Genomic DNA, 27028 nt, shown 5'->3' with positions numbered 1-27028 from the left:
CAAACATTACCCCCCTTTGCCAACAAATGGAATAACTTACTTAAGAACATCTCAAAAATGTCAGCAGACAATAAATTAAGACATTTCTCTTTCAAACTACTTCATAGGATACTAGTAACCAAAAAAAGAACTTAAAAGATACAAAAGTAAACCAGATGATGATTGTTTTTTGCAAAAGTCCAGATTCCCTCAAACACACATTCCTGGCTTGCTCTGTTGCCATGGACTTTTACTACGAAATGATGATATGGATTCCATCCTTTCTTGTGGCTGGGTCGGAGCAGTTGAAGCGAGAAGACATGTTTTTCTAAGCTCTGTAACTCGAGGGGTTTAACGTGAAGAAGTCTTCTTTATCTCAAACAATATGCTGGGAAAGGAAGTGCAAAGTGGGACAAGACAAAAGAGAGACAATTGCAAAAGTCCAAGCACAGATGGTTCCCGTAGCTCTCCAGAAGCGAAAGGGCTAACTGAAAATCAAGCAAGCCTGTCGGACTTACACAAGGACATGAATGAAGCAATCACCAAGCACATACAAGATCCTGCACTTGCAGCTATATGGGAGGCACTAGTAAGAATCGAAGCAAACACCAACTGCCTAATAAGCGAGCAAAAAACCTTGCAGCAAAGCTGCAAGGAGCTCTGTGAAAGTCTTCAATTCACATAAAGCAAGATGGAGGAAATGGCAAAGAACAACTCCGCTTTGCAAGAACAAATGAAGGAGATGGCAAAGACCAACATTGCATTACAAAGAAGAATGACCCAATTGGAAACTGATTTAGAGAAAAAGAGCAAAGAAAACGCCAAGTTTGAAGAGAAGTTAGACAAAATCTTCATGCAACATGATGATGGGGAACAATACACAAGAAAATTCAGCCTCAAAGTACATGGAATCCCTGAAACTGATGATGAAGAGGCCGAAGTATTGTCATCAGCTTGGCAAAACTAATGGAAATAGATCTAACATAGAAGGAAATCGACCTAACTCATTGCTTGAATAAAGGATGCAAGTCGATGAGACCAGTAATTGTCCATTTCAGCAATTATTACAGCAAAGAGCAAATGTACTGAGGGCACTGGAAACTTCGCTAGAAGAGTGGTTTAAAAGGTTTGGGAGTGGACCCCCAAAAAGTTTCCATCAATGAGAACCTAACTGCTGATAGAGCTGGTCTATTCAAGAAAGTCCATGATCATAGACACAGAGATTGGAAGTTCTGGACAACTGACGGAAAGATTTTTGTCAAGCCTGATCCCATTAGAGATGTGATTGTCAAAATCCAAGGCGAAGACGATTTAAACCAACATGATCTCGAGACCAAAATTATGATTATCGCGATTTCTTATTTGACTCTGAAATTATTGTTATCGTAATCCTCCGGTCAATCCCAGCATGCGTAGTGACAAACGAGGGACCGCGGATTGTGCTTTATCCAATATGGCGGACAGAGGCGGTAAGTATTGGTAAATTGCGATGGCTTTGGAGGCTTTTAGTGGTGGAAGCTGCTTGCAAACTCTTTTTTAAACCAATCATTTATTAAGTTTAAATTATCCTAGAAATGAGTCATCGAAAACAGAAGCTGCCTTCAATGGCTGAGCTACTTGACAGAGGAAAAGAATTGCTGGGTTTGACGAAGAAGAAAGGACGCAAAGATCGCCACTATGAATATGGGAGAGATCCTGTTAGCAGACTCCACAATAACAAAGGAACATACCAAGGGCAACCCAAGAAAAGACGAAAAGAGATCAGTTTTGCTCCGGAGACTCCTGGTTTCAAAAGTGACGGTACAGTTGCAGCTTCTTGCTTTGCAATCAGTGACTATCTATTAGTACTTTAAAGATGTTTCTGCTTGGCTCTTGATTCATGAGCTCTCTTTTCTTCTTCATACAGACATTCCAGATGGCATGAGCTGTTGTGAAAGTGAAAGTTTACCATCATCCACGTGTTCATCCAATTCAATGAGTGGTTTGTTCCTTGTTGCAACTATTATCTTTTTGAATAGAGCTTAGGGCTTTTTTGGAGCAATTTTAACTTTGACATTATTCATATCGAAGATTCCAGCCTAGAAAACCCATAATATCATAGCTTTTAGCCTTCATGATTGAATCATGGTGTAAAGGTCATGTTGCCTTAAATCAATGATATTGGAACCGCCGTTACATTGTAGTGATTGCATATTATTTAAGAATACTAATAATAAATGTATTGTTAAAAAAATTGTTGCTGTTGTTTTTACTCTCAATGTTTTTTTTTTTAAGGAGAAATGAAAGATATATTGTTAGAATTGCAAGAGCTTCTGGCAAGATTGCAAGAAAGTGACCCACCCAGGAGGTAGAAATGGTCAGAAAGGCAGGCTGCTTTAAATGAAAGCTGGGAAGAGCATCGGTCATATCTTTCAAAGCCCTACTGCAGTCCACTTTTGCTGTTCCTGAAGATGTTTTGTGCAACAGGTGTATGGTTAAAGCTGCAGTGGTGAAATGTGACACGTGTTCCAGTGCAAGACATCTGTGTCAGGGTTGCGATAAGACTGTCCATGGAACAAGGCCATTTCATGACAGAAATGCCATAGTTAATGGGCACTATTTGCCCATCCCTGTTACAACATCATTGGGCAGTAATGGCGAATGGGAAATAGTAGGTAACTAATCTTTTATTTGGTTACATTTATGTGTGTTATCTATTTATAATGGCAGTGAAAGTCTACTTAAAAGAGTAGTTTTGTCACATGTAAAGCATAAACATATATTAGCATAAAGAAACAACACAAAATATAAATTCTATCTTTTTACACTTCCTGTTTACAAACATTGACATCATTTTTTTGGTTGTTTAAATCTATTAACAAATAGTTTAAAATCTTAGCAGTGTCCTTGCCTAAGTTGTCTTAATTTTTATTTATTTATATTTTGTATTTCAGCATAGCAGAGGAATCATTTAGCATTTGTTAAATGCTTACCTTAATTTATTTTGTTCTTTATCAGCGAGAACTCTGCCAATTTCAGAGCTTCATTGTATGATCTACAATGGCCTTTGCAAACCTCAAGAAATTTTGACAGAAAGTCACTGCATCGTTGTTACTCTTCAAGGTAGTAATAGGCTTGTATGAATTTACTTCATGTAAAAAAACCTAAACATATTCTATTTCTGTAACATATTAGTATTTAATTTTTTGCTGCATTTTCTAAATTTTAATCAAGCCTGTTATTGGCTTCCATTCTTCAGATCTTACAATTAGTTTGTCCTTCTTAGCTAATTATACACTTGTATGTCAAATTTCAGGACGGTTTGACATAAATCACCAGAGATATCAATGTCTCCAATGTAATAAACTCATTTGCACTTCTGAACCAGTGGTTTTAACACAGTCAGGGATTTGGCCAGGAAATATCAGAGATATGACATATGTCTTTGATCAAGACCTTTTCCTTCACTGGGATCTTCTTCAGAAGCAGATTCCTGGAGTGTCTGAGCACTCATTTCTCAAGTCACTTGAACTCTTTTCAAAGAGAAAAAGGACGTGTGAGTACCAAGATTGAACACTATCAGTCATTATAGTTCACCACTAAATTTTCTCCGATTCTTATTGGTTTAAACTGATCACGTGACGCAATAGTGTTCGTCCGCAGAGAGACACTATCAGCCCATGGTGCCCATCTGAGGAAAATACCCAGATGGATAGTACTCGTCCGTGAAAATATTTCTGTCAACAAGCGGGCTTATAGAAAATAAACAATTGAATTTATAATGAGAGGGTTTTTTTTGTTTTCTTTCTCAAATTTTACATTTGGCTTTCACGGCTTTCATCTAAAAAAGTTGAAAATAATTCAATATGATTTTTGAACTGGCACACAGAAGAAAATTTAGTGGTGAACAATAAAGACAATAGAGTGTTTATGTCTCGGAACTATCGGTCTGATAGTTGCCCCTTGGAAATTTGATGTTCTTATATTTGTTTTAAACACTCTATTGTTTAAATAGAAATGTGGTTGTTAATTAGTTCTTGTATGTTGCTGATAGGTTGTATATGGTGTATAATGCTGCAACAATTTAATAGCTTATTGTTAATACCAGCAAAGTGAACTTTATATTTGGGCTGCACTATGTAGTAATGTTATTGCTGACAGGCTGTTAGCCAGTGTTTAAATGGTTTTCTTTGTTCTGCCCCCTAGTGAGATCTGAGGACAGCAGTTCAGCTTGGTGATGTCTATTTCTGCAGTCTTGAGTGCCAGATGTATTTTAAGATTCCTACATTTGCTTTTAATTAAGAAACTCTCAACATACCAACAAATATTAATTCTCTCTTAAAAGTGGGCTTGCACAGTACAGTCAAATGATCATTTAGTTAAAAGCTTTGTTGTTGACACAAGGAAGAAAAACTTGATGATTAAAAACTCATTTTCTTTTTCGTACCTGTTGTTTGAAAGATAACATTTGTGGATTGCATAGAGATCATAACTAAAGAGGTTGTGACATTTGATAACATGATAGCTTGAATATTCTTTCCAGGTCGCAACAATTAATGCCACAACATTTGGAACATCCTTTAAAGAATGGAAGTACTGTCAATTTGAAGTAGACAAATTACGACAGATTGACTGGATTGAATGCCCATCATGTAGTGATCACCAACATTCTGTGCATGTTGATGGCAACATGAAACTCTACAGATTTAAATCTGCTGGAATGTAAGTTTTGTAATTAATTTTGCCCCAATAACAAAGAATGTTTATTTTTGATTCATATTCTTTTAATATAAAGGTCAGTGAACAGTGCTTTCATTAAGCACCAATTGGCAACTATTTTCTTTGGCTAAGTAATCATTATAATAAATAATAGTTGTACTATTATTTTTTATGACACCTTTATTTAGAAGAAAAAAAGACTGTTACTATGGAGAGGCATTTGTCGTTTCAAATCAAAAAGTTGACAACCATATACACAAGGTCTATCAAGGTGTTAAGCAAAGGGTAAGAGCTCTATTAAACATGTATCATTCTGCCTGTACACATTTCAAAGAAGCCAACTTAAAATGTATGATACTAGATTCCCAATTACTCCAAAATAGTTGGCATGCTGTAGATAATATTGCAGTGTGGTACCATGCAATAGCTATTTTATCAGAAAGACAGACAGTACTTGTGAAAAAGCATGTTTGTTGTAGTTAAAAATTAAATTCAGGTTAAAGTGATTTTAACCTAGTTTGATTCTCAATGTCCTTTGCCTTCTAACTTTAATAAGGGTTAAAAGACAAAGGAATTTAATTTTTACCTGAATTTAATTTTTAACTACAACATGTTCACATACTGTTAGACACATGTAGGTGTCTGGGTTTGTGTGGATTTAATGGCCCTTTCAATAGAGTATCCTAGAATGATTTCAGTGCTCACCTATGGAAAGCAATTGTATATCTAATGTAGCCTATTTAATGTCTGCACTGTCCCCTTTACAGTATAAGTAGTTATCAGTCTAAATTTACTTTAAATGTGTTTTTAATGATTCATTTACATTCTTAATGTTTACAACACTGGCTGGAAATGCTGCCATTGCCTGTACTTGAATATTTAAATAAGCCATAATATTATAATTTAAATGGAGTCTGTACAATAATTGTACTGATGGACTATTTTCTGGATGCATTATTGAAATGTTTTGGTAACAACAGTGAAAGGCACTTTATAAGTATCGTGTAGATGTCGAGATGTTTATTTTTTATAACTTAGGTTTAGTTTGATTCAATGTGACATACTCTATCAGACTCCTAAAAGTCTAGTCTGATATTTAATAAATTTGAAGCTTATGTGAATTTCAATTTAGAAAACAGATGAGCATGCAAAGTGTGGTGAATCAAACTGGCGTGCAGCAGGAAACACAATAAAGAAGAGGAGAAATCTGTGCGAGACAGGCCTGGAGATATCAGGATGCAGGCACGGATTGGCACAGCATGCCATCAACATGATGTATGGGGAGGTTTATGGCTATGCACACTATCTTCAAGTCAACTACTATATTCCCAAAAAAATTGATTTTTTTTGGTACAATGTCATTTGTAAATGCTGGCCTTGGCTAAAAAAGAATGACCCAGGAACTGCCCAGAAAATGAAACCAGCACTGTCAGTGATGCATGCAAAAGCTCATGCTTGGTCATGTCAGGTACTTATAGTTATATGCATCTGCAATGATATTGTTGACTCTTGTGCATTTGGAAACTGTCGTGCAAATACAATTTTAATTGAAAAGGCTTTACATCCATGTACTTAGAAATGTTTTATATATGTACATATGAGAGGCAAACCTGTTAGATCGAGTTGAACCTTCTTATAAGAACAAGCGGACTGAGAACATCATGCTGAAATTTGGCCAATAAGGTACAGTATAGATAAGGTCAAATTCGGCTCGATAAGTAAAACATGTTCCAGTATAAAGGAAAAGGTTTTACAATAAGGAAACAATACAGTTGTTTGTTTGGATTAGAGTAGTCCTTTGAAGGGTTCTGTTGTTAAGACTGACATTTCAACAACCTTAACAGAAGTTATCATCACAGTACAGTGAAGTGTTATTTATCAGTTGAGTGTTATATGTGAAAACTGATCATGGGTCTCCCTTTCCTCTCAGCTAATTTAAGTAATGAATTTTAGTGCATACTGGATGAAATACATGCAATACTTGTATTTATCTGTTTGTATTTATTGATTTTGTTTCAGTGTATGCAACGAGTAAACCTCCTGAAGTGTTTCTGAAACCAATTTTAAGAACACTTTCAGGCTGGTTTTCACTAAGCATCCCATAAATAAAAACATAATCAGTTGACAACCTGAAGTCAGTGTTCTTACATGTGTGTGTTTACTGTACACTGTATATGTTTCCACTCAGGTCTTCTGGGGTGGTAGGTGGCAGAATGAGGCAGCTGCAACTACTGGGGAAGAAGTTGAGCATATCAACAGCCACTTCTCGAGATTAGGCTCCTGTACAAAGCATATGCTCCCTGAAGGTACAGTACTCTTATTGTCATGCATCTAACAAAATACCAAAGGCAACTGAAAGCTATGCTCCATGTGAAGCACCAACCAGCCATGTTAGATTCAGATATCTTCATAATTTTTTTATAATATAGTAATCTAAAGTATTAGATTAAAGTGTTTATGTTTTCATTTTTTTTTTCTATTACTTGACAACCCAACAGGTAGAGAAGAACTACTTACTGAACATTCCATTCATTGGAACAGGAGAAAAATTGAAAGACTTCCTCATTCACTTACAAAACGATATACGAAGGTATAAATGACAGCTTTTGTCTTTCAGTGCTGTGACAGTTAGGGTGGACTATTTATTGCTAATCATTCCTTGATAACACAGTTTGAAATCAATGCATCTGCTTTGTACCTCTCTGTTCCCAGGCCCAAAATCATCTTAAGCAGCTGGCTCAGGAAATTAAAGAGCTGTATCAAAGTGTTGGTCTGAAGGAAACAGATGTGTGCTTTGAAAGTTGGAAATCAGATGTTCGTCTGGTTGCAAAAGGTTAGGTATTTTGAAGTCATGTTTGGCACTTGAAACCCGCATGTAGTGAAATTATCTGTTACAATTGTGCCCCAACTTTTTTTCACATATGCCAGTGTAATCATCCCCTTGCTTTTCTCTGATGCATGATGTAATGGCGTTGTCCACTTAGCTATAAAGAAATGTTGTGTTTAAGTTTCTTTATCTGTTTTTTTTGGTATGTGTGTTTGTCTTTTTAGTTTTAATTTATTTTCATACATAACTTCAGATGATGAAGCTTCATACAACAAAAAGCCACAACTGTCCAAAGATGAAGAGCTATATCTGAGTCATTTGTTGACACTGCAAGACTGCACTTCTAAACAGAAGTTACTCTGTGAGACTGCTGAGCTAATGTATGGGAAGAAGTTCAGTGACCTTCAACCAAAACGTTGTACCAACTTTGAATGAAGAGAATGAAGCAGTATTAGTGGAAAAGGTGCTATTGTATTTCGAAAAGCAAATGGAGCATTTTCACCATTCAATTGCTCAGTTGGCGGTCAATATGGGAAAACTTGCAGGTGATTTCTTTGTAATTTTACCTAAGTGTGCCAAGGAACAAAATTTAATATGCTTACACCTAACTGTCAGTAAACTACCTTTGACAGGCCCTTCTCTTTCTTTCTTTTTCTAGTCTGTAAATTTCTCTATATTTTTATTTCTTTAGACGGATCAAAACAGCGTCAAAAGCTACGTGCAAAAATAACGGTGCAGAAAGCAGACCCAAAAGACTTACTTGTTAAGTACAACTGACTTTCTTCTGATGGCTCTGCCAAATTAGAAGAGATAGAGAATGGCAAATTTCCCTGGAAAGCTGAACTTCATACTGTTGAAGGTATGAGCAGAATGTTCCGAAAAGCTCATTAAAGTTAATCATGATTGCAACAATTTAACTTGTTATTAAAACTTATTTTTATCTGCGTTTTTCACAGTTGTACCTACCCGTACAAAGCGATTGGTGGTAGACAAACATATGGAAGCTTCCAGGTTTCAGGAAGAAATAAAACTTCTTCAGAAGGAGATGATTGGATTCATGGCGTTCTACAGGAACACTGTTTTACCATCCTTGGTCAAACAACAGGAGCAACTGCAGATTTTATTGAAAGGTATCTGGATCGTTAGCTTTCAAAACTAAAATAATAGCGTTATAGTGTGACATATGCTAACCTTAAGTAACTTCTATATTCCGAATATATCTTTTTTGAAAACACTTACACATCAGGTTTCAGTAGCCCAACCCGCCGATGCGAACTGAGTACTACCCAGTTATCTCACATTTACATTTTTTACAGATACTGAACACTTCTGACTCATAAATGAAGTTTCTTATTGTTATTCATGTATTTGTCCGTGCGTCCATCCATCCATTTATATAGCGCGTAATACAGACAGACAGATGCACAAAAACACGGACGCCAGTCCACATAGCTCACTATATGCTTTGTTATGCTTCAAGTGATCCAACAAAACAGAACTTGTTATGTGTTGTCCCTTTCACCTGAGTTAACTTTGCTTTCTTCACTCTAGATGTAGAGAAAGAAAATAAAGTCAGAGGACTAGGGGCTTACTCGGAAGCATCTTCTGAAGAAATTTCGGTAAGTCTTTTGTTGGTTAACAAGGCTTTCCTACTAACTGTGCCAAGTGCTGATTTCTTTTGTAGTGGTTAAATCAATGTTTTCCGTAATAGTACTATTTTTGAAATCGTACAAGGTCTTGGTACTGTATCATGTTTAGTAGGTGACTTACAGTTGGTTTTTGTTTCTAACAAACATGTAGAGTCTCCGGTATACAACCTGTTTGATCCAGAAGCAGGTGATAACGGCAAAACTAGCCCTAATCCAGGATGGCAAGAATTTTGCCATGAAGCAAATTGCTGCTGGGATAAGTGCCTTCGCTCCAGTGCTGACAGAAGATCTGGATGCATTTCGTCAGTTCCTCCTCACGCATGATGTAGAAGTAGAAGAAGATGGTGACGCCGAAAGCTTGAACGGCGAAGGAGATGAAAACGAAGAAGACACTGAGTTGATCAGCAGTGGCTACAGCGACTTGATAGGAAAGGGATCTGCAAACACTATCCTGGATGCACTTAGCAACTTAAGTGCACCTCTAGTACGTGCAGTTCCCCCAAAGGTTATAGCTCCTGGCATTACCTGTTGGAAATTTCCAAAGGAAATAAGTCAAGGCCTCTACAAAGGCAGGAATGGAAGCAATGCATGCAGCTTAATAAGTATACTCGCTGGGTACGCCCTAAGTCTCTAGAACATTGCTCCTCCAGATTGCAACTCTAGTATCTCGAGTGTTTTTCTTAAGGTATTATGCGGTTGTATAGAAATTGGCAATCGCATTTACGATCTGTGTCGCGACAGTTTGCCATCAAGGTATCTTTCGATACAAGAAGCTGCTAGCGTACTAGAGATGTGGTTTGATATGGATGTAGGCATCAATTTACCTGTACGGTTGAAAGACCATCGTGTTTTATCTACCATTGGTTCTCAGTTACAAGAAGCATTTGTTTCTCATTCTTCGTTCGTTGCATTTCTTATACTCAACGAGAAAACTTCTTCGTTCTATTTTACCGAAGGCGTTGTAACCTATATTGATACTCATTGCCACAAGCCAAGTGGTGCTGTCGTAGTCACGGCTGGGGAGAAAGAGCTCAATTCTTTGCAACGCTGTTTGGGAATTAGAAGGCAATCAGGATAACACTTACGGAAATTTGGTATTTGTAACCTTTTAGTAGCAAAACTTGCCAACCATAAAGCAAGGAATTCAATTTATTCACAGAAAAATAGTGGACTTTGTCATTATGTTGTGTCTGTCAGTAAAATGTCAGTTATTCATATAAATATATGTATTTCTACAATAGACAGCTATGTAAGTTATACCATAGTAAGCGTCGAACGCACTCGGAAGACGAGTTACCTAAGTTAATAGAGTGTGCCTACGTTTAAGCATTCAAGGACTTTGACTCCATAAGTACTTAGATTTCCACATGAGGACTGCACCAAGTACAAGTTGTCCTGTAATGAATATTGCATAGAGCTTTTTTGTATCGCCGTTTTTTTTTGTAGATTGTTTTCAAAAAATGAAAAAGGACAGTTCTCAATTTACGAAGCAATTAAATTTAATTTTGCACAAATTAGTGTTTCTCAGAGGTATTCTAAGAGCTATTTTTATAGCAACATGAAACAACGTCTAAAAATCTCTTTACCGTAGTCATTCTTGAAATAAGTTATAAGTTATATGAACTTTCATCGTCTCAGTAATATTTTGATTTTTTGGTTTTAATCTGTTGTATCTTTTCGTATTGTGTTATTGTACGTAGTTCATTAACACTGAAAAGCCCCAATTGGGAGAGTTAAATAAAATTTGTATTAATTTGTAAAATAGTCAAATTATAATAAGAAACAAACAAACGATGCCCTTCGTGAAAAGAGTGGTTTTCGTTTGACCGCCAAAAGTTATTAGTGAATTGCTTTAAGTTTGCATTACTACGGAGGCGGGGGAGGGGGTGCTCATCGATTGGTTTGAAATCCAGTACGAGGAAACCCCAAAACAAATCACGACTCCCGCGTGCACGTTCTCTCCAAATTGGGTCTGCTGCGTGTTTGGTTTACTGGATGGTCAAAATTCTATGTGACTGGGGAAAGTAATTACTTTGGTTTTGGCTTGAAGCTCTAAAATCGCTCTAATCGTGTCTAATTGTTTAGCAACTATTTCACAGTTGAATGAAGACTGCTCTATCAAACTAATTTAAACCTAGGAAATTTAACTGTACTAATCAGGTGTTTATCATTTGAAAATGAAGACTATAAAAACAGTAAAATGTTCTTAAAAAGACTAGTTAAAGGAAGCTCGATGAAACGTGGGTATGTGTTTGTTGACTATGAACAAGAAACGGCAATTGCAACTCCAGGAACTCTTTAGTAAATGTTTCAGAACAACCGACTGATGGGTATAACTCACTTTAGAACTCTGGGAAAAGTAGAATTAGAACTAAATAATTGACCCTAGTAAGCTATATTACACACTATAGAACACCCAATCTACATCCTGATTTTACAGTTACTTTTTAAACGATGGAAAAACGGGGTTCATTTTGTGAATTGAACCTAGTAAGCTATATAACACACTATAGAACACCCAATCTACATCCTGATTTTACAGTTACTTTTTAAACGATGGAAAAACGGGGTTCATTTTGTGAATTGAACCTAGTAAGCTATATAACACACTATAGAACACCCAATCTACATCCCGATTTTACAGTTATTTTTTAAACGATGGAAAAACGGGGTTCATTTTGTGAATTGAACCCAGTAAGCTATATAACACACTATAGAACACCCAATCTACATCCTGATTTTACAGTTATTTTTTAAATGATGGAAAAACGGGGTTTATTTTGTGAATTGAACCTAGTAAGCTATATAACACACTATAGAACACCCAATCTGCATCCCGATTTTGCAGTTATTTTTTAAACGATGGAAAAACGGGGTTCATTTTGTGAATTTAACCTAGTAAGCTATATAACACACTCTAGAACACCCAATCTGCATCCCGATCTTACAGTTATTTTTTAAACGATGGAAAAACGGAGTTCATTTTGTGAATTGAACCTAGTAAGCCATATAACACACTATAGAACACCCAATCTACATCCTGATTTTAGTTATTTTAGAAACGATGGAAAAACGGGGTTCATTTTGTGAATTGAACCTAGTAAGCTATATAACTCTCTATAGAACACCCAATCTACATCCCGATTTTACAGTTATTTTTTAAACAATGGAAAAACGGAGTTCATTTTGTGAATTGAACCTAGTAAGCTATATAACACACTATAGAACACCCAATCTACATCCTGATTTTACAGTTACTTTTTAAATGATGGAAAAACGGGGTTCATTTTGTGAATTGAACCTAGTAAGCTATATAACTCACTATAGAGCACCCAATCTACATCCCGATTTTACAGTTATTTTAGAAACGACGGAAAAACGGGGTTTATTCTGTGAATTGACCCTATATAACACACTATAAAACACCCAATCTACATCCCGATTTTACAGTTATTTTAGAAACGACAGGAAAACGGGGTTTATTTTGTGAATGGAATGTAGTAAGCTATATAACACACTATAGAACACCCAATCTACATCCCGATTTTACAGTTATTTTAGAAACGACAGAAAAACGGGGTTTATTCTGTGAATGGACCCTAGTAAGCTATATAACTCACTATAGAACACCTAATCTACATCCCGATTTTACAGTTATTTTAGAAACGACGGAAAAACGGGGTTTATTCTGTGAATGGACCCTAGTAAGCTATATAACTCACTATAGAACACCAATCTACATCCCGATTTTACAGTTATTTTTCAAATGATAGAAAAACGGGGTTCATTTTGTGAATTGACCCTAGTAAGCTATATAACTCACTATAGAACACCTAATCTACATCCTGATTTTACAGTTATTTTTCAAACGATAGAAAAACAGGGTTCATTTTGTGAATTGACCCTAGTAAGCCATATAACTCACTATAGAACACCTAATCTACATCCCGAATTTACAGTTATTTTTCATACAATGGAAAAACGGGTTCATTTTGTGAATTGACCCTAGTAAGCTGTATAACTAACTCCAGATCTTTCTCGTTGTGGTGGCTTCGTTTTGGTTGTTTCGCTGGCTTAAGTGGTTTTGTTTTGGTGGTTTTGTTTTGTTGTTCTGGGTTTTTTTGTAGGTGCCCAAATGACCACTGGTGAGGGTCATTGAGACCCACCACGATCGGGTGTATCAATACGCCCCATTCCCCCCCCCCTCCCCGAACCAGAATCCTGCTCGAGTGCCTGCGTGCGCAGCTAGTTTTTCGAAGTTCGATGCAATCGGTAAGTTAGATAGAGCGGTGGTGGATATTATTTAGATTCGCAAAGCTGTGAGGGAGATAATATGGAGAATCTTTGTTAACAATATTTGCCTCATTAATATAAGCAATAAGGTTTTGATAGAGCTACAAAAGTATCAGTTCTGAGTATTGAAAGAGCATAACACAATTAACTGTCCCAGGGAATTTTACCCCAATGTTAATGAATTCTTTTTGTGCCTACCTAAGTTCAAAAAACTCAATTATTACAAAAACTAGATGTTCACAAGGCCTTAAAATGTTTGTCATCAATTTGTGTCTAGCATGATGTCTTGTACAATGTCATATGTTAATGAGGAAAAATATAAGCAATGACATGAGCTTTGCCATAACATCATGGACGAGGGAGGGGGTACTCCCACAATGGGAGTGCCACCTTGCCCCTCTACTGCCTCCTAAAACAGGAAGGCATTGAAGTGGATGGATTTGCATTTTATTCCAGTATATTACCTCACATTATTATTCATTTTTGTAGAAATCAAGAAGTAACCAAGTGTAACAGTAGTTTGTGTGGATAATGAGAGATTTTCTCATAGATATTTATTGTTGATAGATTATAGTATCCTGACTAATCTAGCTATTCGATATTTAGTACTGTTATATTTAAATAATTGACGTCAGTTTTTGTGTCTGTCCTCTTATTGATGAAAAATTGCATCATAACATTGTCAAAGTGGCCGTGTGGCTGTGTCACAGATGAGTGGTTTCACAGTAAACTTTGACAATGTTATGATGGAATTTATACATTTAAAACTAATGCCAATTTGTTTTTTACAATAACAAGACCTGAGTCTGACGCGTACAAGTAGCTCATTTCCATAGTACAGTGCGTGCAAGTCCGAGTCTTCAATTTTATCCATCTGTACTCCTATTTATGATAAAAATGAGCCAATCACTGTGCAAGAAATTGGACAGTTATTGTAAAAAATATTGTTGATTGTTATAACCTGGATGTTTGAACTAAACACCTCGATTAAAGGGCTCATTCTAATGAATCAGTGTTGGATGGATATTTTTGTTACATATAGCAACCTTTCTATCATTCAGGAACATATTAATCCATGAGATGATATAAAATAAATACAAGCTGAGAGATGATATTATTGTAGCCAACTACGTAATATTTTCAAAATTTGGTGTGCCTGTTTCTTTTTTTTGTTACTACTAAGTTGGTTTGGTGAATTATACATGTAACTTAAAATAAATTGACCCTTTTTTTGCTATTCAAATGTTTAGGGAAAGAGTAGTATATGCCGTGTCAACAGGTGCCCACAGATGGGAAAAATGCTTAAAAGATTGGATAATCACCTTAATAAGTTTCACAGAGGTGTTACAAGAGGGTTCAATGATAACCAGCCAAAAAGACGTGTGTTAGAAAAGTCAGGCAAGTCAAGAGTTACTTGTTTGCTGCCTGGGTGTTTTAAAGAAGTAATGCATTTATCTCGCCACGTAAGAAATGTTCATTCCATATCTGTCAGTGACTATCGCTCAATGTTGGGAATAAAAGAAACAGAAAAGGGAGTAGGAAAAGAAAGAGAAAAGGAAGCAGCAAAGGAAATAGAAAAGGAAGCAGCAAAGGAGAGAGAAAAGAAGGCAGCAAAGGGAATAGAAAAGGAAACAGCAAAGGAACGAGAAAAGAAAGCAGCAAAGGGAATAGAAAAGGAAGCAGCAAAGGAACGAGAAAAGAAAGCAGCAAAGGGAATAGAAAAGGAAGCAGCAAAGGAACGAGAAAAGAAAGCAGCAAAAGGAATAGAAAAGGAAGCAGCAAAGGAAAGAGGAAAGAAAGCAGGAAACTGCATTCATAACATTGACAAAACTGGTGACATTCATGAGCATGTTGAGCAGCATATATTGTTTTTGGAAAAAAATGAAGAATATAATTGAAAGGCTGCATGCAAGAACGTCCCCTAGATTTTTTGGCCATTTTTAAAGTGTTCAAAAATAGCTGAATTTTGGCATGTAGGCTTCGTTTTACCTGAGAAACATTGCTCTGAATTTTTTTTGGCTGGGGCGCTCTTCGTTCTCAAGAAATAACGTATGCAAAAAGCTCAGTTTTCCAAGCGGCATCTTTTGGAGATCATTTGTTGAACAAAAAACAAAAGAAACATTATTTTGTTGAACAGCAAACAGGCAGACTGTTTATAGTGTATTCCACTGAACCTTAGCTGTCTTAAAGTCAAAGGAAAATAGTATATAGAGCGGAAATCTGGGAACAGATTATTGTTTTTTTCCAACAATTGTTTTTTTTTTTCGGTTTTTGTTTTGCTTTTTGTTTTTTTAATGTTCGTTTTTGGTTTTTGGTTTGCTTTTTGTTTTTTGAACATTCGTTTTTTGTTTTTGTTTTGCTTTTTGTTCTTTTAATGCTCATTTCTGTTTTGTTTTTAGTAAATTTCATTGTTGTTTTGCTTTTTGTTTTTTTAACGTTTGTTTTTGTTTTTAACTTTCGTTTTTGTTTTTTTATTTTTTATTTTTGTTTTTTATTTTTGTTTTGTTTTTGTTTTCTTTTTTGTATTTTTATTTTTGTTTTTGTTTTTTGTTTTTAATTTTTGTTTTTGTTTTTGTCTTTGTTTCTTAAATTTTTGTTTTTGGTTTTCATTGTGATCTTATTTTTAACCCTTGTTTTTTTCTGCTTTGTGTTTTCTCTTTTTGTTTAGCTTGTTTTTCTTTTTTTTCATTTCGTTGTTTGCTTTTTGTTTTTTGTTATTTTTTTTTTGCTGTTTTGCTTTTCGCTTTTTCTATTGTAGCTTTCGTTTTCCGAAAAAAAAACACAAAAACAAAAGCAAAAAACAAAAGCAAAAACAACGAAAACCAAAACGAAATCAAAAAAAGCAAAAACAAAAACAAAATCAAAATCGATGAGTGTAGACCATCATGCTATGCTGGCTTGCAAGCACATTTCGAGTAATGTTGTGGACTCATGCAGAAGTTGGTACAAGATTGGCCATATCTCTATGCCCTGAAAACAACGCTGCAAAAGATATTTAGCACTGAGAGACGTGGCTGACTATTTCATAGTCCACAACACGGCTTGTGACATGCGTTTCGATCCCTGATTTGGAGTGTTCGTGACAGAAATATGAGCTATTTTTTCCGTGTGTCAGCGGATACGAAATGGCTCATCGAGGTGGCAGGTGGAAGAAGTACAACTTTGTTGACGATGTTTCTCCAGGTAAAGGTGATCATTGTCATTTATTGTCAGAAGCCTAATAATAAATTACATTTTAATTCTTGGTTGGATTCTGTGTTGATACAGAAATGGAAAACTCGCTAATCGACTGGATCAGAAAGTCGAAGTCAAATGCCACGATTGTGGGGCACGTTAGACAGGATTTTGGTCTAGATTGGAGGTATTAACATTGGTCTGTATTAGTAATTGTGAGAGGGGGAAATGTAGCGACAACTTTGCCCTTTAATCCCACTAAATCAACTGTTAATCGATGTAACCTTATAAATGAAGCTTATCTTTCATTTGGCACCAAAATATGTACCCAAAAGCGAACGATTTTCGAAAGGTGGTCAATTTTTCTTCTGTGGCAGCTGGACGCTTCAGAAGGAGAACCCTTATTTACCATGGCAAACCCTAATTGTACACATTTTGTTTACTAATGCTGCAGTTGTACAATTTGGTAGTGTTCTAGTTCAGCTAATTGTATATAACAATTTTTTGTGCCTACTGCTCATAGAGCCCAAGGCTATGTTATCATGCACATGTGTGTGTCCGTAATTCGAGTTTTTCTCGTATACTTCGCCAACAACCTGAGACCACTTTCAAGCAATGTTCATTTGATTTTCGTATCCCGAAATGACATGACGTAGATGGCAACCAACACCCGAGACCACTTTCGAGCAATGTTCGTTTGATTTTCATATCCCGAGAAGACATGACGTAGATGGCAACCAGCAACCCGAGACTACTTTCGAGCAATGTTCGTTTGATTTTCGTATCCCGAGAAGACATGACGTAGACGGGAACTTTTTGCTACCATTGCTCCATGTGCTCACATTGTGTGTTTGTTTAACGACGTTGGTAAGTTTTCTATGTTTAAGATAAATTTATCTTACTTTCCTTCTAGAGCCAGGCTCAACTTTCAGTGGATTTTCAAAGAATTTGATCTTAAAAGCAACATGAAGGGATTTTTCGAGAATTTTCTTGCTTTATTGGTAAAGAAACTGAAGAAAGTGTTGATGATTCTTCCCTCGATCACTGGCCGTGGATGAGCGTTTTTTGCCGAATCTTGTTGTTATATGCCTTGTTTAGCGATCAGAAGATGGAATTTCCATGCAAAAGTAGCAAATCCAAAGGTAAACAGCCAAAAGGTGTACCACGACGATCATAGTATGCTCATTGGCAAGTGCTATAAACTCCCTCGGGAGTGCCAAACGTCCCTTCGGGGAGCCATAACTAACCTCCCTTGGGAGTGCCAAATGTCCCTTCGGGGAGCCATAACTAAACTCCCTCGGGAGTGCCAAAGAAAATCCCTTCAGGGAGTGATAAATTTATCAAAAGACAACAATGACCCAACTTCTTTGAAAGCACCAATCAAAGTTGAGCCTTGTTCTAATGAGTTATCAAATAAATGTAATCCATGTAATGAAAAACACAGACACTCTCGACTATGTGTAAAAGATGCTAAATGCAGGATGAGAGAAAGAGAGCCGTCCCAGATCAAGATGAACTATTATTAATTTGCTGAAAAAGAAAAAGTCACGTGACAAATTCAAGAAAATGGAGTTGAAATATGTACCTGTTTCATCTATTTTGTACAAAGTTGCAAAATACTTCAAGCATTGGAAAATGAAGTGTATTCACAAAGAAAATAGTTTCTATAGTTCACATTTTTATGCATTTAAAGTTAAGGGAGAAAGATATTCTGTGACTAAACGCAAAGTATCATTATCAGGTGATGTTGAATTAAATCCTGGTCTTATGTTTGGCAATACTTTTGGAACCATTTCCTTTACCAACCAAAATTTTATATTGCGATATAGAATGCTTAGACATGGATTACAGCCATTAGATGTAGGTGGTGAAGGTGATTGTTTATTTAAATCAACATCGCATCAGTTATATGGTGATTCAAACCATCATGCAGCCGTGAGATTCTTATCGGATAATCCTGATCGATTCATAGAAAGTATAGTAGGCACTTCATGGAATCAATATCTGTGTAATATGTCACACCAAGGTATGTGGGCTGATAACATTGTTATACAAGCAATTTCTAATTCAACGCAATTAAAAATAAATATAGTAGAATCAAGTCAAAATTTCAGAGAAACAACAATAATTGAGCCAACACTTTGTAATGATGCTGAAAATATCCAGTCAGTATATATAGGCCATATAGGAGAAATGCATTATGTATCCACATGTCCAGTCTCACCTTTAGAAAATTCTACTGATATAGAACATGAAAAATCGGGCGAGCATATTCATTTATCACCAAAAAGCAAAAGACAAAATAATGCATATATGAAAGAATATAGAAAAGCTACTGATTCTCCTGAGAAAAGAGCAAAGCTCAATGAAAACAAAAGAAAGCGTAGAGCAGCTTTAAATACACAAGAAAAAAAGCTAAACGTAATGTTGATGTTAGAAGTCGTTGAGTGACCTTGATTTCACCAGAAAGAAAAGCAAAATGTAATGCTTATGATAGACATCGTAGAGCAGTCCTGAAAGATACAAAAACATCTGTTGATGTTAGTGTGAAAAAGTTTCATGACATAGTTAAAACAAGGTCCAGTATACATCTGTAGTTGTTGTGATCAGCTGTGGTATAAGCATAGTGTAGTAAATGCTTGTAAACTTAGAGAATCCCAACTTGATAGTGCAAAATATCTGTGTAATAAGACAAGTGTTGATGACAAAGAGTGGATTTGTAGAACTTGTAATAATCATTTGATGAAGAACAAACTCCCACCATGTGCTATAGCTAATGGCACGGATTTTCCAATGAAACCAGAATTTTTTGACCTCAATGAATTAGAATGTACATTATTAGCACCGAGGATTGCATTCCAAAAATTAATGCAAGCTCCACGAGGTAGACAGCTTAAGATACACAGCAATATTGTAAATGTACCTGCAGATGTTGCTCACACTGTAACCATATTACCACGGCTGCATAGCCAGACTGCAACTATTAAAGTTAATTTAAAATGTAAACTATGATATAAAAGTTCAGCATTATCTTTGAATGTAAGGCCAGACAAGGTTGTTCAAGCAGCCAAATGGCTGATGTCAAATAGCATGTTATATTAAGATGAGGGAATTGTATTGAATGAAGATTGGGCAAATACATATGTTACAGAAGTTGCTCAGCTAGAAAATGATGATAATGAAATGGAGTGTAATGATAACTTGTCTGAAAATTTAAATAATCAAAATGAAAGTGAAGATGTTCAACAAATTCCAGCTGGTGTTACTGATACTTTATTCACTGCTACAGACTTTGTAGAAGACAATGAACGACAAAATATACTTAATGGTGCTCCAGGTGAAGGTAATCAGCCACTAAGTGTTTTTAGAGACAAATACTGTGAAGAACTAGCATATCCTGGAATATTTTTGGGACAGCCACGACCGCATACTGAACAACGAAAAGTGAAAGTAACCTATAGTGATATATGTAAATCAGAACTGAGACGGTCAGATAGACGAGCTGCAATGTGTGTGGAGAATATATTCTTTAAGACAAAAAAACTTCAAATGAAAATTATTTTGGGAAAGTGCCATATTGCTCTTAGAAAATGTAAGGGAAATAGCCAAAGCATTAACGCAGGACAGTTGAAACAACATGGAGCTTTAGATACGCTTATTCGTCATGATGAAGGCTACAAATTTCTAAATGCTTTGAGAGGTTCACCACCATATTTTGAAAAAGCAAAGAAAGACTTGTTTGCAATGATAAGACAGTTGGGTCCAGCTACTTTGTTTTGCAGTTTCTCATCTGCTGAAGCTCAATGGGTGCATTTACTTAGAATACTTGGCCAGCTTGTTGACAATACGACTTATACTGATGAGCAAATAGAGAATTTTAACTGGGAAGACAGATGCCATTTGATACAGAGTGACCCAGTTACTTGTGCCAGACATTTTGATTATCAAATCAACCAGTTTTTAACTCACTTTCTATTAAGCTCTTCAGAGCCTTTGGGTAAAATATCAGACTGGTTTTATCGAGTAGAATACCAACAGAGAGGATCACCTCATATTCACATGTTGATATGGATAAAAGATGTACCACAATTTCAAATAGATAGTGACAAAGAAGTGACAACATTTATTGATAAAATCATTACATGCATTAAACCTATAGACAACCCAGAACTGTTAAAACTTGTCAATAGACAAGTACATAGGCATTCGCACACATGTCGTAAAAATACAAGCAGTCCTTGTAGATTTAACTATCCACAGCCTCCAATGAAACAAACAATGATATTGTATCCATTTGATGAAAAGACACCCAATAGTGACATAAAGACATACAAAGAAAGCTGGAAATCAATAAAAAGTTATCTGGATGATTTACAAAATTGCGAAGATATGACAGTTGAGGACTTATTACTTAAGCTGAATATAACCAAAGAAAACTATTTGATTGCTTTCTGTTCATCTTTGAATGCTGCTACCATATTTTTGAAATGAAACCCAAATGAAATACACATAAACAACTATAATGGAGATTGTCTAACAGCATGGAGAGCAAATATGGATATACAGTATTATTAGATGTATATGCATGTGCTGTATACATAGCAAATTACATATCAAAATCACAAAAAGGTATGAGTGAACTTTTGAGACAGGCTTGTACTGAAGTTAGAGGGGGCAATTGCAATATAAAACAGCAAGTAAGAGATATTGGCAGTAAATTTCTTGATAATGTAAAAATAAGTCCACAAGAAGCAGTTTATATCACATTACAGTTACCCATGAGGAAAGCATCCAGACAAATCATATTTATAAACACTTCACCTCCTGATGAAAGGGTGGAGCTTTTGAAGTCTATAGAAGAAATTAAACAAATGGATGATGACTCTGAAGAAATATATAACACTGGGCTACTTAGAAGATATTGTAAGCGCTCACCAAAGTCAGAAAATTTAACACTAGCAGATTGGGCTGCATGGTATGATAACTGTAGTTCAAAGCCATATGTTAAGGAAACACATGAGAGTGATATTGATGGTCTTCCATTGGAAAAATATATTGATGAGGAACAAAATGATGATGATGACGAGTTTGTTAAGACAACAAACAGTAAAACAAGGAGACATTCTAAAGCTAGGGTTTTAAGAAGTGTATGGTTTAACAAAGAAAAAGAACCAGAAAAACATTATCGTGAGCTTTTAATGCTGTTTACTCCATGGAGAACTGAGGAAACTGATTCACTAGGAAACTTTGCATCATATGAAGATAGATGTATGGTTCTCTCCAATGTTATTAAAGAACAAATGAAACAATATGCCGTTTGTAATGAAGATTTCAATGAAATCCAACAACAAATAAATCAAATAGAAGACATGATATGATGATATAGCTCCCTGCACACAAAATATAGAACGACAACATCAGGCAGAAGGGGACCAGGATTTACATCCTGATTTTAGTGGCAATTATAATCTATCAGATGATTTAGGAATATCATCTGTAGACAATAGTGAACCACTGCCAATGAATGAATTACCAGATGATGAATACAGGCATATGGTACAAACTTTGAATAAAGAACAAAAAGTATTTTTCTATCATGTATTGCATCTGATTAAGACCTCTGAAGAACCATTTTACTGTTTTCTTAGTGGTGGTGCAGGTGTTGGTAAATCACATGTAACTAAAGCCTTATATCAGGCTGCATTGAAGTATTACAATACTAGACCTGGCATTGATTTTTCACAAACAAAAGTATTGATGCTAGCACCTACTGGAAAAGCGGCATATAACATTAAGGGAAATACCATACATAGTGCTCTTACAATACCAGCAAGTCAATCGTTAAGAAACTACAAAAGCCTTGACTCAAGTAGACTTAACACAATACGATGTCAACTAGGTGGAATTAAACTGATATTTATTGAGATATCTATGGTGGGAAATACCATGTTCACTGTTCAAATAAACAGAAGACTCAAAGATATCAAAGGTAGTTCACTACCTTTTGGTGCAGTCAGTATAGTTGCTATTGGAGATTTATTCCAGTTACAACCAGTGGTGGATGGTTATATATTCAAGAACATGAACAATGATGAATATGGAATTCTTGCTCCTAATGTGTGGCAAGAACTTTTCAAAATGTTTGAACTGAAACAAATAATGAGGCAAACAGAAAACAAAGAATTTGCTGAGCTATTGAACAGATTAAGAGAAGGTAACAATACAAATGAAGACATTGCAAAATTAAGGAGTCGCTGCATTGCACTAAGTAATCCAAACTATGCAAAAGATGCACCACATTTGTTTATCCAAAATTCAAAAGTTAGTGATTTTAACTGCAAAGCTCACAATGCTCTTACAGGTATGAAATATTCTATCAAAGCTCATGATAGTGTAGTTGGTGCTGAATCACAGGAGCTTAGAGACAAAATATTGAAACAGATACCGAGCGACCCTAGGAAGACTAAACAATTACACTCAATATTACACTGAGCAGTTGGAGAAAGAACTGAGATTTCTCTGAATACAAGGACAGATGATGGCATGACTAATGGTGCAGGAAATGTTATTAAACTGATGCAAATACATAATACGGATAAGCCTTCAGGGATCATATGGGTACAGTTTGATCATGCAGATGTAGGAGTAAAGACAAGGAATGAGAACAGACAATTGTATATTAATGGCATTGAACCAACATGGACACCAATTAAGCCTACTAGTACACAGTTTGCTGTGAGCAGATCCAAGTCAGTACATGTTGTGCGAAAACAATTTCCATTGAGACCTGCTGCTGCAAAAACTATTCATAGATCTCAAGGTGATACTGAAACAAAGATTGTAGTAAATTTTGAGACAAGAAGGGCAATTCCTCACATACATTATGTAGGATTAAGTAGAGTAACGACTATTGATGGTCTCTATGTGACTGACCTGTGTGAGAATAAAATAGCTGTTAGTGATGATGCGTGGACAGAAATGCATCGATTGAGAACTGAAGGAAAATTGACACTTGCAGTAAACCCATTATATAATGTACCTGAAATTAGTTTGAAAATATGTTATCTTAATGCAAGGTCTTTGCATAAGCACATCAAAGATGTACATGCAGATCTCAACTACTCCAGTACTGATGCAAGCATTTTTGCTGAAAGCAGGTTCTGCAACTTGGATGATGATAGTTTGTATAATTTAACACATGATAACAAATACAGCATGTTCAGGAATGATGCACCAGCAAGAAATCCTTCCAATATACGACCATATGGAGGAACTGTAGTTTATAGTTGTCTTGACTACTATCCAGGATATCCATATTGTGCTAATACAAATGGCATAGAAATAACAGTTCTAAGATTTATTGTTATACCACATATTTCAATAATTGGAATATATAGGTCTCCTGCATGATCAATAGAACAGTTATGTGCTGCACTTCAGAGTATTTTAGATTCACTTCAAACACAAGTCAATCCTTTTATTGGTGATTTCAATATTAACTGGCTCAATGTTGCTAATTGTTTGCCACTCTACAATTTCTTTATAAATAACCATGGTTACAGACAATGAGTTAAATGTACCACCACAGATAACAATACTTGCATTGATCATATATACACCAACCTACCTGAATCGCAAATTACATTTCAAATTTTAGAAACTTACTTTTCAGATCACAAAGGAATTTGTGCAATACTAAACTGTTTTTGAATTTATCAAAGGCTTAAAATAAATGATTAACACTTTCTAGTCATGATAATACTGTAGCTTTTGATTAAAATTTGCATCTTTATTCTTTTCAAGACATCTGCACAATTTTTATGGTTACATACTTTTGGACAATGGAAAATCCTTCAGCATCTTTGTAGGTATTATCTTGATGAGTTTTCTTTGTCATTTTTAATATGTCAAAATTATTATTTAAATTACTTTCTTTTTTAATTATTAATTAACCACTGCATTCTTTTTTTAACAGATCATCTTCAATGAAACAAACCAATGCCAATGATTCTCAAGGTATTTTATGCCATTCTTTTCATCATAAAACTTATCAATAACTTTATAAAATATACAAATTAATTTTTGTGCCTAGTGGTCGTAGAGCCTAAAGCACCATGTTATCGTACATATGTGTGTGTCCGTAACTCAGGTTTTTTTGTATTCCTTTTTTTAGATGTTGAAATACAGGGATATCTACACTCCTTGAGCCCAATTAAAAGCACTAAAAAGAAGCAGACCCCATACTTTGACTTCTTCTTGCAAACAAGTGATACCAACAAAGTCAGGGGAATCTGTTACGAACCGCAACAAAGAAAGAACCTGCTTCAACCATTCCAGAAAAAATCTCCTGTCAAAATTACTGGGACAAAGAGGATCTCTACACAGGCCTACACATGTTTTAATAATGCACTACAAAGCTTTCTTGCATCTATTGAGAAGAGCACTAGTTCGGACGATATCACAAAAGACCAATTAGAAGATTTGTTCCTAAATGCTGGCACAGTACAGATGGTTGTAAATAATTCTATGCATGTCATAGATCAGTTTCTTCCAAAAGCCATGTAGAATAACTTTCCTAACATAAACTCTTTCACAGCTATTCTTGAGATGAAAGATTTGTTTAACGACATCAACCTCATTTATCAAAGGAATTGAATGACACTGTTGCTGAAGGCCGTTGTGTTGACTTTATTTTTGAAAATTACCAAATCATGCGTTGTATGCAACAATAACTATATGACGAAAATGCTAAAGCCTTTTGCAAACGTACTCGACTTTGTAGACTATACAACAGTATACAACATCAAACTTGCGTTTGCACACCATTTCAGGTCCCATATTATACACAACTCAACAAGTCTGATGCTGTATAGTGAAGTTTGAGTCTGGTCAAATATCTACTCGACAGCCATAAGACTCTTCTTACAAGTCTGATAGTTTATAACATGGTTACTAGTAATAGAAAGTATCATTACATGTTTTTATTACTTAGTTCTTGTTCAATTATGAATTGTTACAGAAATACTTACTTATTATTGATACTTATTTCACAATAAAGTTTCTTGTTGTTGTATCATGTAGTCATTGCAGATGATACTATTTTTCATATCACTAGGCACATGTAGTCATAGACTGCCTATTTTTCCTTACCGCGCTGGGAGACGGAATAAATAGCTGGTTTTCACATGACGTCACTAAAATTCAAACTACAAAACTATTGATCTTTCTGAGATTTTACTTTAATGTTCGCTCCAAATATGTTCTTGGTTTTGTGATACACTACACTTGAATTTCTAAGCTTTTGCGTGACGCGGCATTTTATACATCACGGCCTAGAGAGCTGTCATGATGGACAAAAAAGTGACTTATTTCGGGGAACTTGGCTATCTGAACAGTTGATGTCTTAGGAAAAGAATTATTTTATTGTTTTAGAGTTCCTCGAGGTATAAATTCACAATTTTGTAGCAAAACTCAGTGACAGATGTTTCTTTTGGTTTCTGGCTGCCATGTTGGTGCCCATCCATACAAATTTTTATAAATTTGGGTAAAGAATTTCTCCGCGTATCTCACATAAGAAAAATTGCTGTGACCAGAATTTTGGCACGAGTCTGCATATTTACCTTCTTTCAGTAACCGCGACGCCATGGGCCGAGCACGGTTCATGTTCTACCCGTGGTTTATTTTTAACCACGCAGCCATGGGCCAAGCGTGGTTCATGTTCTACCCATGTTTTTTTTTTTTTGTCGGAGACCAGACACAGACCTTCACTCGGCCAACTTTGAATTACACAATCTGTAATGTTTACTCGCCAAACCTTGTTTCTTCAGGGTCAACAAAAATCTCAGAATACAAAGTCACGCTGAACTTGTGCTTTGCAAAAAAATCTCTTCAAAACCCTGACTTCATTAATCTGCCAGCCGATTAGTGAATAATCTCTAGGTTGTGAACACGGGACAATTGCATTCGTCAGTGTTTACCAATACCTTTGGGCATTACGTAATGAACACGGGCAATTGCATTCATTAGTGTTTACCAATACCTTTAGGCATTACGCAATCCTTTTGTTTTACTTGCCATCGTACATATTTCATATATTAGTTTTTCGTTCAAAAAAAGTTAAATTCTATCCTTGGCGTGTGCAGTACGGATCTGAACTTCTTGGGCGTTTTCGAATATCGAGGACTCTTGGACTGTCAGGGCATCGTTTAAAAGTTTGATTTATAAAATTGTGTGGAAAAGAATAAATGTTTAATCTGGTAAACAGGTTGCACATGCAATGCATGATTTCCAAGAGCAATGTCAAGTTCACATAGCAAAGTAAGAACATGGCTGGTTGATTTGCTTCTCCAACATAATGCATTTTTTGTTATTTTCTTTAAAACAATGTATAATAAAACAATTATTGGCT

At 35.7% G+C, this 27028-nt stretch overlaps 3 pseudogenes across 1 annotated transcript; all 3 read left to right on the top strand.

Annotated features, from left to right (window-relative positions):
- The first annotated feature begins 1550 nt into the window (after window positions 1-1550).
- Window positions 1551-12884, top strand: LOC145500061 (uncharacterized; annotated as a pseudogene). Its single transcript, XR_014051017.1, has 15 exons — window positions 1551-1823; window positions 2366-2633; window positions 2689-2693; window positions 2934-3081; window positions 3275-3509; window positions 4498-4680; window positions 4866-4962; window positions 5810-6145; window positions 6866-6983; window positions 7176-7293; window positions 7895-8161; window positions 8441-8645; window positions 8851-8878; window positions 9056-9123; window positions 9305-12884. The product of XR_014051017.1 is annotated as an uncharacterized LOC145500061 (transcript).
- Window positions 12885-16298: 3414 nt separating this feature from the next.
- On the top strand, window positions 16299-21138 carry LOC145500986 (uncharacterized; annotated as a pseudogene).
- An 84-nt stretch (window positions 21139-21222) lies between these two features.
- LOC145500978 (ATP-dependent DNA helicase Pif1-like) lies at window positions 21223-24628 on the top strand (annotated as a pseudogene).
- The last annotated feature ends 2400 nt before the right edge of the window (window positions 24629-27028 follow it).

The sequence above is a fragment of the Orbicella franksi genome, chromosome 10, assembly GCF_964199315.1.
Source record: "Orbicella franksi chromosome 10, jaOrbFran1.1, whole genome shotgun sequence".
Classification (NCBI taxonomy): domain Eukaryota; kingdom Metazoa; phylum Cnidaria; class Anthozoa; order Scleractinia; family Merulinidae; genus Orbicella; species Orbicella franksi.
This window is presented reverse-complemented; position numbering and strand designations above follow the sequence as displayed.